This window comes from Cydia splendana, chromosome Z, assembly GCF_910591565.1.
Source record: "Cydia splendana chromosome Z, ilCydSple1.2, whole genome shotgun sequence".
NCBI lineage: Eukaryota > Metazoa > Arthropoda > Insecta > Lepidoptera > Tortricidae > Cydia > Cydia splendana.
Window position 1 is genome coordinate 34,886,448 of NC_085987.1, and position 15,159 is coordinate 34,901,606.

Genomic DNA, 15,159 nt, shown 5'->3' on the forward strand with positions numbered 1-15,159 from the left:
ATATGGCCGATTTTCTTATGTACAATATATACCACAAATGATACGTGCATGATATCCTCATATCTACAATACATCGACGTCTTCGCCAACAATAACGACATGATCAAATTGTTTCGTGTTTGCAATTTCTGCTGCAGTTGTGACTATCAGAGTGTCTGCATCATTACGGCTTTGGATAACGGGAATGCATTCTATTTCCAGGTATCGTTTTAATAATGAAATAAAATGACTTTTATTTTTCTCATTACTCAAAAATGCTTCTTGTGAAATGGTTGCTTCAATTTGACCATTCAACATCACAAATATCAGGCCCTAACTTCCCTTTGGCTGCTCTGCGTTTTCGTTCTTGGTGTTTTACGTTAAATTCACTGTCGTAACCGTCAAAAACAACGGTCGAATTGTTGTAATATTTTTTTTATATAAGTACCCAACATATCGTTGACAAATATTTCCATTCCATCCATTCATTCCTTTTTGCCAAACAACTTTGTGAAGCAGATAACCGCCATCTAAATCATGCGCTTTACCATCACCTACATTTTGCTTAGCGTGAACATTTCGTACAACATAGATTTTTTAGATTTTCGCATCCCAGTTTGATGAAACAATAATATTGGATATGGAAATAGCTCATATTTTAAGAAATCTTTTAGTTCTTCTTGTGTAGTTCAGTAGGTATTGAATTACATTTTATTTTGATGTATAAGTACATCCGGGATGTCGGTATCGGCTATCACGCTGGATGCTGCTGTCCACGATTAGTTGAATAATAAATATTAACCTTCCGTCAGTGTCACGCGGGCTGTTGGTAGATACCAGTAAGTACCTAATGCAACTTTATGTAATGTCGACATAAAGTTAATGTATTTATATGAATAGGTAGGACCCTGGTGGGTATTTAATTTCCAGGTTAAATAGATAATTTTAAAACAAAGATCTTATTGATTTGAGAATTTCGATTCGATTGTCTACGCGCGTGCATTTCTATACCTGAGTTCAAACATAAAAAGCAATACGTAGGTAAGGTAGGTACCTACCTAGGTATGTACCTACAGATTTTACAAAAATGGCAAACGTGTATAAAACTTACCACATCGCATACATAAGGAGTTACGTACAATCATGCCAACATGTTTATAGAAAAATATGTCTGTTGTAAATTGTTAGTGCGCCATACGGCCTTACATGGCCTGCGGTTTCCTGCTTGCAACATTTAGCTGCCATGAATGGAAATAGCTCGTACGTCTCTAAGCCAGCACCATTCCTTTAAGTGCTTTGCGAGCTGCATTACAAAACAATAATTTTACTTTACCTACCTACTTAAATATCCACATACTATACATAAGCACATGTCATGGAAAGCTAACAAATAATCAAGAAACTTGTACAAAAAAGGCAAAAATGAATTCAGATCCAAATAATTAAAAATCAAGTTTAACTAAGTATAACTATTATGTATACCTTCTATCTTTTATTTCAGATATTGGAGGGAATGCAGTTCCAATTACCTTCTTGAAGTAGCGGGTGAGTAAAATAAGAGTGATATTAGGTTATTGAATAGCACTTGTAATAATTGTTAATTATTTTTCATTACATTTGCTCATAAATTACTTACCTACTAGTCTAAGGCATGTACCCTAGTTCTTAAAAGTTGTATGATAAAGTCTTAATCCAAATCATTAACTTTTGTTATTCCCAAGTCGCCGGATATCTCGACCGTAGTATTTATACCGCAATATGAGCGAAATTTTACTCTGGCTCCGATCTCACCGACCGAAGGCTCGCATCCATCCCGAACATATTCAATACGAAGCTCTCACTCTTTCGCGCAATAAGTAATATGCTACCTGGGGATGCGGAAAAACTTACATGCACTGGTTCTGCGTTTTCCTCCTTATTCGAGTCTCCACTGATTCGGCGGCACTTTATTATTGTGGTATGAGTAATAGGGATCCCTTTGGTTTAATTTTCTTCAACACACAAATTCGTTGCGTATTTTATTTTTACATGCATTGACATGATATGTCACATTTTCTTTTCATCGCCTTGCCGTTTAATTTTGAAATCCCGACAAGGAGGTCAGAATACATAGAAGAAGTTTAAGTATTTATATGTGGCGCAAACATTCCCCCGGCCTTGAAAGGAATAGCTTTCAAAAAGTTATTTAAAATAAATAATTTACTACTTAATAGCATCCTTATTGCTCAGAGAAAACTAAATTAACATAGACATATGAAGCCTCCTTAACTTGAAAGAGATAACTAATTACTAATAGAAATATGAAATTATATTATTGAGAAGGCAAAGGACATAATTTGACCAAAGGTCTTTTAAGTGTGCCTGATTTTGTTTTAACTAAAGCAACTCTGGCAATACCGTCCTTGCCTGGAAAGAGTTGAGTTATAAGACCTAACGGCCAATGTAGAGGCATAACATTATCTTGAAGGATGACTACAACTGTCCCTTCCTTAACAGACTGAGAAGGATTATTCCATTTTTGTCTGGCTTGCAACGTGTGCAAATACTCATCGCGCCACCTCTTCCAAAAGGATTGAGTTAAACGATCTAATAGTTGATATCTTTGCAAAAGATGATCAGATGTTACCTCCGCAATAGACGCAGCTGGAAGATATTTCAAAGGAGTAACGTTAAGAAAATGAGCTGGTGTCAATGCGGAAGGTTCAGCTGGATCAGAGCTTAACAAGGATAGCGGCCTAGAATTTAATAAAGCCTCAATTTCACATAGAACTGTCATTAATTCCTGAAATGACAAGATTTGTTTACCTATAGTACGATACAAATGTGATTTGACGCATTTGACGTTACTTTCCCAACATCCTCCAAAATGTGGAGCACTAGGGGGAATAAATTGCCAAATTATTTTATTGGCTGATAGTTCATTTTCCCAAGCGTCTCGATACTCATTCGCAAGGAAATTATGAAGTTCTTGCAAATATGTAAGTATTGGCTCCCTGGAAGTTGGTTCCGTTATCGCTGTACATATATTTTACAGGACCACGTCTGGATAAAAACCGCTTAAGAGCGCTCTTACAAGAAAAGTCGAAATAATGCAAAATTGATGATACTAGTCGACGAAATTCAGGACTTTGCGCTCATTATTAGAAACAATGAGTACTTGTTCCAGTAAAAGCGTCTTCTTATCTTTATAAATATCGTTGTAAATATTAGAAAAAGGACTTATTAAATTAGTAATGATTTTTTTTCTGATGGTCGTTTCCGAAAAACCCCGTGAAGCACTGAATGGCGAGCTCTTATTTGGAAATGTTGAGAATTTTACTCTGCTAAACCTGGCTATTTTGTATTACTAATACCCTGTACTTTAGGCATATCAAACTATATTTTTCCTACATACCTTTGAGAAAGAGAAAATCAAAGTAAAACGAACTCGATTTTCTCTCCGAAACAAGTGTCAATTCCTACGAAAATCTACTTAATATCGAAGTCATTTTCATACTCAAGCAATCTGCAACGTTTGCTTATACTGTTGGTATACATTAGTGTTTATGAAATTCTACTATAATTTTTTGGCAATTTTTTGAAAACTACTCTATATTACCGATGACGCGCGCTGCGCCAGCTCAGTGCCGCGGCAGAGCTTGTAGAGGCAGGACGTGTGTCGGTCGGCTCCGCACATTTTCAACGGCGACGACGAGGTTTTTTATCATTGTGTGCGGCGGGCGCCGTGTAAAACGCTATACTGTGTGCGTGTAAACCGCAACGAGAGACTTTGATCCTAGCACTGTTTTTATAGTATTATAATTTATAATGGTACAGTTTAATAAACTACCGGACAGGATTAAAAATATTTGAAACGACCTGACATTCTATATGTATTTATTTGACTCAAGATAGTACTCACCCTAATCAGGGTCTGATGATGGAGCCGGAAGGTGGTCACCGGTACCAATCAACCATGCAACTAAACCACTTCGTGTTTGGGCTCGTTTGATTCGGCTCAACAAGATCTTTGACTTAAGATAGTACTCAGGGTCTGATGATGGAGCCGGAAGGTGGTCACCAGTACCAATCAACAATGCAACTAAACCACTTCGTGTTTAGGCTCGTTTTATTCGTCTCAACAAGATCTTTGACTTAAGATAGTACTCAGGGTCTGATGATGGAGCCGGAAGGTGGTCACCGGTACCAATCAACCATGCAACTAAACCACTTCGTGTTTGGGCTCGTTTGATTCGTCTCAACAAGATCTTTGGCACAAGATAATACTCAGGGTCTGATGATGGAGCCGGAAGGTGGTCACCGGTACCAATCAACCATGCAACTAAACCACTTCGTCTTTAGGCTCGTTTGATTCGTCTCAACAAGACCTTGGACACAAGATAGTACTCAGGATCTGATGATGGAGCTGGAAGGTGGCCACGGGTACCAGTCTACCATGTAACTGAACCACTTCGTGTTTGGGCTCGTTTGATTTGTCGCAACAAGATCTTTGACACAAGGTAGTACTGAGGGTCTGATGATGGATCCGGAAGGTGGTGACCGGTACCAATCAACCATGCAACTAAACCACTTCGTGTTTGGCTTCGTTCGATTCGTCGCAACAAGATCTTTGACACAAGTTAGTACTCAGGGTCTGATGATGGAGCTGGACTGTGGCCACGGGTACCAGTCTACCATGTAACTGAACTACTTCGTGTTTGGGCTCGTTTGATTCGTCGCAATAAGATGTTTGACACAAGATACTACTCAGGGTCTGATGATGGAGCTGATGATGATAGACAGGTACCCGTCGCCACCTTCGCGCTCCATCATCAGACCCTGATGAGTACTACCTTGTGTCAAAGATCTTGTTGAGATGAATAAAACGTGCCTAAACACGAAGTGGTTTAGTTGCATGGTTGATTGGTACCGGTGACCACCTTCCGGCTCCAACATCAGACCCTGAGTACTATCTTGTGTCAAAGATCTTGTTGAAACGAATAAAACGAGCCTAAACACGAAGTGGTTTAGTTGCATGGTTGATTGGTACCGGTGACCACCTTCCAGCTCCATCATCAGACTCTGAGTATCACCTAGTGTCAAAGATCTTGTTGAGACGAATCAAACGAGCCCAAACACGAAGTTGTTTAGTTACACGATAGACTGGTACCCGTGGCCACCTTCCAGCTCCATCATCAGACCCTGTGTATCTTCAGTGTCAAAGATCTTGTTGAGACGAATCAAACGAGCCTAATCATGTTACTACATGGTTGATTGGTATCCGTGACCACCTTAATCATCATCAGATCCTCAGTACCAGTTCGTTTTTAAACCCTCGTTGATACAAACTTTACAACCTATAGGTACCAAATGCAATGACGAAACATGTAAATAAGCGAGTAGGTACCTATAATTTCTTTCGAGTAATATACCTTCATAAGTACGAGTATGGGGCTATTCATAAATTACGTCGTTTCAAATGGGAGGAGTGGGGGGGGGGGGGGTCTGGACATCGGATGATGGTAACATGACGTAGGAGGAAACAGATTCATCCGAAGCTTGATTTTTGGATGATTTGAGGGGTGGGGAATGTCAAAAATCGTCAAAAATAGATGACGTAATTTATGAACAGCCCCTATGTACATTTGCACTGCATTTAGTATTTTCGTACTTACCAAATAACAGTTTTAGAACTTTAAAAGTTAAGTACAGTTAGTGTTGTTATGGTTGATTTCAATATGCTTCGCGAAGGATCAAGAATGTTTAATCCATCATTGTAGTGCGAGTGTGGTAGAAGGGATCGGCATACTGAGCTCGCACGGCCTGCCGCAGCGCGTAAAATACCTAAACTCGCTCAACGCCGAAATGTAATAGCGCTCTTAAATGCTGACATAAAACTTGCTGTACTTAAGTCAGTTGCAAGTTCTAAATGAATTGCTCGTGTTGTGAGACATGTGAATAAGCACAAATAAACCTTTTGACTCTTCATGCCTCTTCTTCGAACAGGTGTACAATACAACGGACCAGCGTAATCACAACCAGTATGTATAAAGGCCTTCTCAACTTGATTTACCCTACATGCTGGTAGATCTGCCATCATTGGATAGTTAGCCTTTGGCTTGGTCCGGAAGCAGTAATTGCATAAATGAATGCGATGGCGAATAATACATCGAGCTGCTATGATCCAGAATCGATGTCGCATAATAGATATAAGAGTTTCAGGTCATGCATGTAAATGGTGTCGATGATAATAATCGACCAGTAGGTTAATGATGTGATCACGACGTGGCAATAACAAAGGATGTTTATAATCGTAATCTTCATTAGAATTACTGAGACGTCCTCCAACGCGAAGGATTCCATCTTCAATAAATGGCTTCAGGCTTGCAAAGGCCCTTGTAAACCCTTTCTTCAAGGTCATATCTAAAATATGTTGACTGAAATAAACTCTTTGTAGAGCTCGTACGATTTCTAATTCGGCTGCTGTTAAGTCATCAGCACTAATAGGGCCTTTAGGTAATCGTTTTATAAATTTCAAGGTATAGGCAACTGTGCGTACATATCTAATCCATGAAGAGAACCGTTTAGATAAATCATAAATTATGTTGTAGTTCAAATTGTCACAAGTCACTAAAGAAACCGTTTTTTGTTCAGGAACGTTGACTTCGTCTGGTATAAACGCCTGAATCGGCCATGCGTTTTTCGGGAGTTTCATCCATGGAGGGCCTGATAGCCATAGAGGATGGTTCACCAATTGAGCTGGAGTTAAACCTCTAGACAGGCAGTCGCTAGGATTCTCTGTTCCTTTAATATGGTAAAAATGATCGCTTGACAAGTTCTCTTGGATCTTGGTAACACGATTGGCCACAAAAGTTTGCCATCGATGAGGCGACGAATGAATCCAACAGAGTGTCACTGTTGAATCAGAAAAGGCCATTACAGAATCAATAGGGTATCTGGTTGAGTAAGTATCAACCACCCTTTTTATCAGTTGTGACAGTAGCAATGCTGCGCATAATTCCAGTCTTGCTAGGCTGATAACCTTTACGGGCGCTATCTTAGATTTAGCGCAAATTAAATTAATGACACCTCGTTCATCATTAGGAAAGGTGACGTAGGCATAAACCACTCCACCATAAGCCTTTTCACTAGCATCCGAAAAACCAACTATAGTTAATGAACAGTTTTCAATAACACCTAGATGTCTGGGAATGCTAATGTTAGATAGTAGCGGTAGTTCACTTTGGAACTGTTACCATTGGCGTACAATATGATCAGGCGGCAATTCATCCCAATCGATTTTCAAAAGCCACAACTCCTTTATTAGAAGCTTAGCGAACACGATTACAGGGGCAACCAGGCCCAGAACATCGAATAGTCGAGCTACCGATGAAAGAATGTTTCTTTTACTGCACGGTCGGTCATCGGGACTAACCTGGAACTTGAATACATCTTCACCAGGATACCAACGCAGACCTAAAATCTTCAAAGTTGTATCATCGTCGAAGGTGACACTTTGGGACAAATGTAGTTCTTTCGATATTTCATTCAGAACAGCTGCAGAATTTGACGACCACTTTGCCAGTTGGAATCCACCTTTCAAGAACAAATCCAGCAGTTGTTTAGTCGCTTGTACAGCTTGGTCTTCGTTAATAACTGAACTAGCTACATCATCCATATAAATATCACGAGATGCAATTTCCTTTGCGAGTGGGTATTTATCACCTTCATCAACTACTAACTGTTTGACAGTTCGCAGTGCCAGGAAAGGACTGCTGCGTAGACCGAAGGCTACCCTATTATATTGAAACACTCTTATAGTTTCCTCAGGACTAAACCTATAAAGTATACGCTGATAAGGACGATCCTCCCCCCGTACGTCAATACACAGATACATTTGACGTACATCAGACGTGATAGCAATACTAAACAATCTTAAGTTTAGGAGAATGCACAACAAGTCAGCTTGAAGACTTGGTCCTGCGTGAAGTATATCATTTAACGATGAACCGCTTGTGGTCTGTGCACTAGCGTCCAGCACAATTCTAACCTTTGTGGTTATTCTGTCAATTTTGACAATTGCGTGGTGGGGTATGTGATAACCGTCATTTGACTTATCATTGGGAACCTCCGATAAATATTTTTTATCAATATGTTCACGGATAACTTCATCATAAGCTGGCTTTAATGCAGGTTGCTTGAGGAATTTTCTTTCAAGCGCTAAAAATCTGCGTTCAGCAGTCTTGTAAGAATCGCCTAAATTTCTTGGGTCCAATTTAAACGGAAGTGCTACTTCATAACGTCCGTCTTCCAAACGATTGATTGTATTTTTGAATATGTCTTCAGCTTGTTTCTCGTCTGGACTATGAATCACTCCTCCATCCAAATCTTCAATTTCCCAGGATTTTTGCATTAAATTTCCCACATCGACCGAAGTAAAATATCCAGCTGCTGAGTAGGAAGCGTTAACTGCGGGAGCATCGCCTAGTATGATGTACCCCAGTGTAGTTTCTAAAGCGTCAGGCAAGCCAGGTTTGTTTTCAACTTTATCTGACATTAACAATTTGGTGAATAACTTAACACCAAGAAGTACGTCAATTTCACCTGGAATCGCCCAAGAGTCATCTGCTAGATGTAAATTATCAAACAGATCAGTTGCAGATTGATCAATATAACAAGTCGGTAAATCAGGCGTGATCTCATCTAAAACAAGCGCTTCGATAGTATATTGATGTTTAGGATCATATCTTGACCTAAATGTTAAGTTGACAGTTCCTCGGATGGGTTGTGTTATTGCTGTTCCACCTAATCCATTTATTGACGTCACGGGGCTGCTGTGTACAGCAAGACCTAAATTCTTGCAGCACTTCAATGTAACGTAATGTTTCTGTGATCCTGGATCCAGCAGACATCTCAAAACCTTGTCGTTGTCGTTAGTGCGTGTTTAGACAATTAGTGCACGCGTGAGTTTCCTTAACGAAATTAAATGTTTCGTTAGGCGTGAGTTTCATGAAATTATTGCAATTATAAAGTTGCGAGTGATCATTACTCTTGCACATAGCACATGGATTTCCGTTGTCATGCCCTTGCGTGCTAACATACGCTTGGGGCGTGCGAGGGAGAGGAGCTCGCACGCTGCTAGTGCTGCCAGCGGAGCCGCTTTCAGCCTTAGTTGGCGTTCGTTGCGATGTCCGATATAAAATCTTTACTTGTCCCCTAATGAAACAAATGAATTCATCATATGTAGGCATTGTAGAAGAATTCCGAATAGACATCTCGAAATTCTTTGTTGTATCTGAGTCTAATAACTTAAGACCCAGGTGAATGAAAATAAAGTCACTTAAGTTTTCGAGCTTGAGTTGTCTTATTGCTGAAATAGTAGCAGCAAACAAATCAATTATTTTTCTTAGTTAGATGCCGAAGGACCATTGACGTTGATAGGTTTCATCGAAAACAACTGGTTTAAATATGATGTAGCCAATGCGCGTTTATAATCATATTTCGCGATCAATGCTTCCCAAACTGTGTTGTAATTTTCTGCGGCAGGTATAACTCCCGCACAGATCGACTTTGCCTTTCCTGTCAAATGACTAAACAAGTAATGAACACGCTCAGAACCCGTAAGTTTCTTATTCTCATGTATGACACGCTTAAATGTTTCATAGAAGAATGGGAAGTTTTGAATATCTCCATCGAAAGAAGGAAGATCAATCCGTGGAATTTTGATGGAGTCGTCCTTACAGGAATGGCTCGAATCCCTGGATATCGAGAGGCTCGGAGCAGGTGCATCAATTTTAGAAATTTGACATTTGATTACGCAGTAGAGATCTTCAAACGCATTCATTGCGCTGTAGTTGACGATGTATTCCGGGTCCAACTCCAAGTTCAGAAGATTGACTTCATCCATCAACTCTATAAATTCTTTTCTCAGTTGATCGACCAATCGAGCTTGCGCGATGAACTGCGAGAAAGCCTTCTTGTCACTGCTTAGCTTTGGAATCATGTCATAAATATTTTGTAAACGCATAAAACATTGAGCACGTTTTGCTTCCGCGAGCTTAAGTCTCGTTGCCATGGTTACCTAGTTGTTACTATGACAGCACGAAAAAATATGAATAATTGTGCTAGCATGCACAAATAATTATAAATTATATTCAACTTGGATAATACCTTAATGCAAGTCGAAGGAAAATTAAGTAAATACGAATGCTCCGCTTGTATAATACCTTAATACAAGTGTAACCTTCGCAATAGGTTAATTACAGTTTATGAAAAACTGAGGCTTTCAGGAATAATTTACCCGTAGCTTTCAGTTTAGTAAAATGTATTTTGTAACTTAAAATACACTGAAATTATATAACGAATATGGTGTGCAAAAATGTTCCGTGAAAATTATGACACAATATGACAGTTACAAAATACGAAATACGAGTATATTTGTAACGCATTTAGTAATAAGGTAACGCGATGAATAATCCCACACGCTACGCGTAAACAAAATATTAAAATAACAGACAATAACAATAAATTAGTATACTGACTGTACTTTGAAATAGAATTATGACGGAAACATTTTTTGAAAATTAAGAAACCGAAAGGAAATCCGAAATTAATTTTATTAGTGATTCAGTGAGCAACAAGGATATTATGTAATTTTTAAAGTTATGATTCCAAATTTTGTTATCCGGCTCGTTGGGCCAAAAATGGGGATGCGAAAAAACTTACATGCACTGGTTCTGCGTTTTCCTCCTTATTCGAGTCTCCACTGATTCGGCGGCACTTTATTATTGTGGTATGAGTAATAGGGATCCCTTTGGTTTAATTTTCTTCAACACACAAATTCGTTGCGTATTTTATTTTTACATGCATTGACATGATATGTCACATTTTCTTTTCATCGCCTTGCCGTTTAATTTTGAAATCCCGAGGAGGTCAGAATACATAGAAGAAGTTTAAGTATTTATATGTGGCGCAAACACTACCTATACATGCTGTTACCTACATTATAAAGCTGAGTTGTGTGGTTGGCACATTTTCGAACGCACCGAGGTGTACTTTGAAGCTCACGGGCCGAGGGACACAGCAGGCTTCAAAGGGCGGACACCCGCGCAATTACTCTTTGAATGACGAATCTCTCCCGGGAATCGGCAACGTTTACGGTTAGCCCTCTGTTCATGGGGGGCGCCAGATTTAAACCGAATGGCTAACTCCCAGAACTGCGTAGTGTGCATAAAAGAGGTATAGCATTACCTACTGGTATGTATATTTTGGGGTAATATTATCGATGTTAATTAGTCATTATCATCTGACTTCTTCTTGGACAGTACAATTTTCTTTTGCCGGCTTCTATTATATTAGTGGCAAGGAGTTTCCGTCCTTTTGAGGGTTTCGTAGTCACCTAGAAACCCTTATAGTTTCGCCATGTCTGTCTGTATGTCCGAGGCTCCGTGATCGTTAGTGCTAGAAAGCTGCAATTCGGTATGTATACATAAATCATGCATTGCAACAGAACGGTAAAATAAAAACTATAAAAAAAATATTTTTTTTTACTTTGTCCTAATAGTGTGGTATATCGTTGACAAGGTCTTTTAAAACGAATAAGGGTCTCTAAAAACCATTTTTGTGATCATTAACGTATATATCTATGGACTGGCCTTACGGGCACTAAAATGGTACTAGTTTAGCGGTGTCACTCACAAATTCCAGCCAATCGTGCAGTCTAACGCAACTAGTTGCGACCAATAGCGCGCGTGATGAGAACTCATCAACCAATCGCGCGCGTGATGCGAACTCATCAACCAATCGCGTTGTACCGGTGTCACACCGCTGTACTGGCCCCTGTCATGCCTCATTATTATTGTCCGTAAAGCCAGTCCCTAGATATCTATGTCAATGTTTTTGATATTGTTAATTTAATATTTTCGGAAATAGTCGCTCCGAAAGAAAAAAAATATGTATCGCCCCCTCTAACTTTTGAATCATGGGTTCAGAAAATATGAAAAAACTCGTGAAACAAAAGCTTAGTAAATACTTTCAATGAAAACTATAGAGAACATGATCGGTCCAGTCTTTTTTGAGTTGTAAAAACTCTTATTTTCTTAGTAAAGAGAAAGAGACGTAATAGGTACTTACTAATAGCCCCCGTTTGGCCTATTTTGACAGAATGGTAACAACGAAACCCTACACTGAGCATGGCCCGACATGCTCTTGATCCATTATTTTATTATAAAATAAGGACTTAGTTATACATATGTAGGTATAAACACAGGGGTCAGGGGATATATGTAGTATTACATTAGATCATAATTATATATTTTTAACACGATATTAAGTTCTTCTCGTGGTTCAGATACCTACCTTTAATAAGGCGGTTGATACGTAGGTATTTATTGTTGTTTGATAAGTTTCTCTACGAGAAAAACCAGCTGCGTTACATAAAGCTACGACATTCGTATCATTTCATTTTAGCGTAGCCTCGTAAGTTCATTATTTTTGTACAAAAAAAAACGTTACTTTTTTACATCCACACTAACGATCCTTACGATGTATACGTGTCGGTATGGTGATCAAGCTTGGCAAAGGAGATACTACCTACACTGACTTTGCAAACTGTCTGCTGAAGTTGAGAAGCGAGCGTATGTGCGATAACGCTGCTTTGTTAAAACCGAGTTGGCCGTTCGTATACCGCTGCCTCTTTGTGTCGTTGCTAACAGTGTACCCGCGTGCTGTGAGAGTGACATAAGCATCTATGAAAAACCTTTTTCTCAATCATGTGTAAATAAATGTGTAATAAATAATAGGCTGCGAAGTCACTACAACCTATTAGCATGTGTCAAAGTATGGTCTAGCCATCTGGATAATGCAGAAGTGCGAAACATTTTGCTTACTTCTCTTCAACATGACACTTTTCCGGCCTAGACCGGCAATAGAACTTGAGCGCGCACCACACGCCGCCTTATAAGTTATTATTGTTTTTGGATTGTATCCAAGCACTTTTTGAGGAAAGGGGCTATTCATAAATTACGTCATTTCAAATTAGGGGGGGGGGTCTGGACATCGGATGATGGTAGCATGACGTAGGAGGAAACTGGGTCATTCGAAGCATGATTTTTGGATGATTTTAGGGGGGGGGGGGTCAAAAATCGTTAAAAAACGATGACGTAATTTATGGACAGCCCCTTAAAGCACTATACACGCCTCAGCCGGGGTGTGTAGGTATGGTATGTATATAAAATGCCCTCGCTTCGCTCGGCTCTTTATATTTATCACACTCGGCTGGTAATTTGGTAATTCCGTAATTCCCGGGCTTTGTATGTATTATTGATATTCTGTTTTGTTCTATACAGAGATGGTTTGCTTAATACTTTTATGTGGTTTTAGAGGCGAGATTCACACCGACATGTCGTGTCGCGCCGTGTTGTGTGTATAACTGTGCACACCGGCGCTCCTCAGGCGTCGTTTGCATCTCACTGCATTTGTAAAATAACGGTACCCCGCCCTTTTTGGTATAGAATTAATTTACAATCGTTTAAATGCGAGTTGCATGGAGTGCACCCTAACACATGAACGACGGAGAAGACTGCTAGGAATGCTACGCGCATCGATCGTTTAATAATTCACTGAACTATTAGGATTCGCAGTTAATTACTCGTAAGCGGCGATTGATTTGCGCTGGTCATCAGTCGATGCAAGCCGGCATAACGCCGCCTCGCCTGCCGTCCCCGAAATTTTGCATCAAACTATGCGGCCTGGTCGAGTAATGTGAATAGTTATGCAAACAGAAGGGAGGAACTGTTTCAGTGAGAGCTTTGCCATCCGGTCTAAATATAAGCGGCGGAGACAGCTGGCAGGGCGGCGGGCGGCGGGCGTCGACCCCAGCAACCCAGACCTTGCAGCCGACCAGCGCCGGCCACCGCACTGCTTAGGCTTCCTGAAGGACCGCACCCCCTGGCTAAATGAAAAACTCCATCCAACAAGCAAGTCTACATACTTGGCACCCACAAGTTGCATTTCCTCGACACAAATGCATATATTAGGCTTATGAACAGGACACGGCAATTTAAGACAATCTGCGAACACAACCCTCAGCGGAGCAACTGACTGTCGGCTAACAGTATAAATGAATGAGTGTCGGTATGCATTACTTTGGCGGCTTCTGTCGATGTCTGCGCCGCGAGCCCGCTCGTTAACGCTCGATTACGCTCACATGACGTTACAAAATCTGTTTGCAGGTCAATAGCACCGTTAGTTGAAGGTCTGGGCCGTTGCTCACCCACCTCCCATTCTCTTCTCCGACACCCACCCTCACACCGGATACTATTTCTGACACCCACGTTCATCCACTTACCTTCCACCTCCGAATTAATGGCTAAGGAGGCGCCTCGGTCGGTAGTGTCGAAACAATTATAAATTGGACTAATTTTGCCTACTCTTATATCAGTAATAATTAAAAAAAATTGCAATTTAAAATCACACGAGTATAATTATGTTATACAATAAAAAATTATACGATACGTTTAATATTCTTGGTAACAAACGCAGTAGAGTGATGTTGTTAATTTAGTTCTCGCGTTACAACTTACAATACTGCATGCTGAAATTAAAAGGGAAACCATTATATAAATAAAACACACCGAGATAACGCTGATTAAAGTCGAGTACGTAACAGCTTTTACGTGGAGAGTGGTACAGGGTGGTGGAAAATGCACTGCATGCATTGATGCATGCAAATAATATTATTTGTTCGATCCATTAATGCCTTTTACGCGTACGACATTACATTTATTTACTCATACTCGAATAAAATAGCGGACTGTTGAATTTAATTAGCAAACAAATAAACTGTCCTTAAATTTTACGCAATATCTATTAGTGGAAAAGAGTAATTGTGATTTTTCGAGTTGCAACGCCAGGTGGTGCAGTGCCGTTCGCGAGCGCCGATCAATATCCCTCCGCCTCCCGCCACCCCGCGGCGCGCCCCCCGCCCCCGCCCCAGCGCGAGCGTGCACCGCCAGCGCCCGCCCGCCTCGACAAACTCACGACCCAATCATCATCTATCCATTATCATACCTAAATATATACCTATTAAACTATCAATTCATATGAACCAAATATTAAATAATTTAACTCAATTTACCAACAAATAAGTCGTATTTTGTGTCACGTTAAATAAGACAAGCTAACGTCTAAAAGTGATAAAAA

The 15,159-nt window shown here is 40.0% G+C and overlaps 1 protein-coding gene across 1 annotated transcript in view; it reads left to right on the forward strand.

The window, feature by feature from the left end:
• Positions 1-15,159, forward strand: part of LOC134803927 (amyloid beta A4 precursor protein-binding family B member 1-interacting protein) — a 102,004-nt gene that overhangs the window by 29,942 nt on the left and 56,903 nt on the right. The window contains exon 2 of the mRNA XM_063776745.1: positions 1,481-1,524. The gene's annotated coding sequence lies outside the window, so the exon portion shown is untranslated. The remainder of the gene's footprint in view (positions 1-1,480; positions 1,525-15,159) is intronic.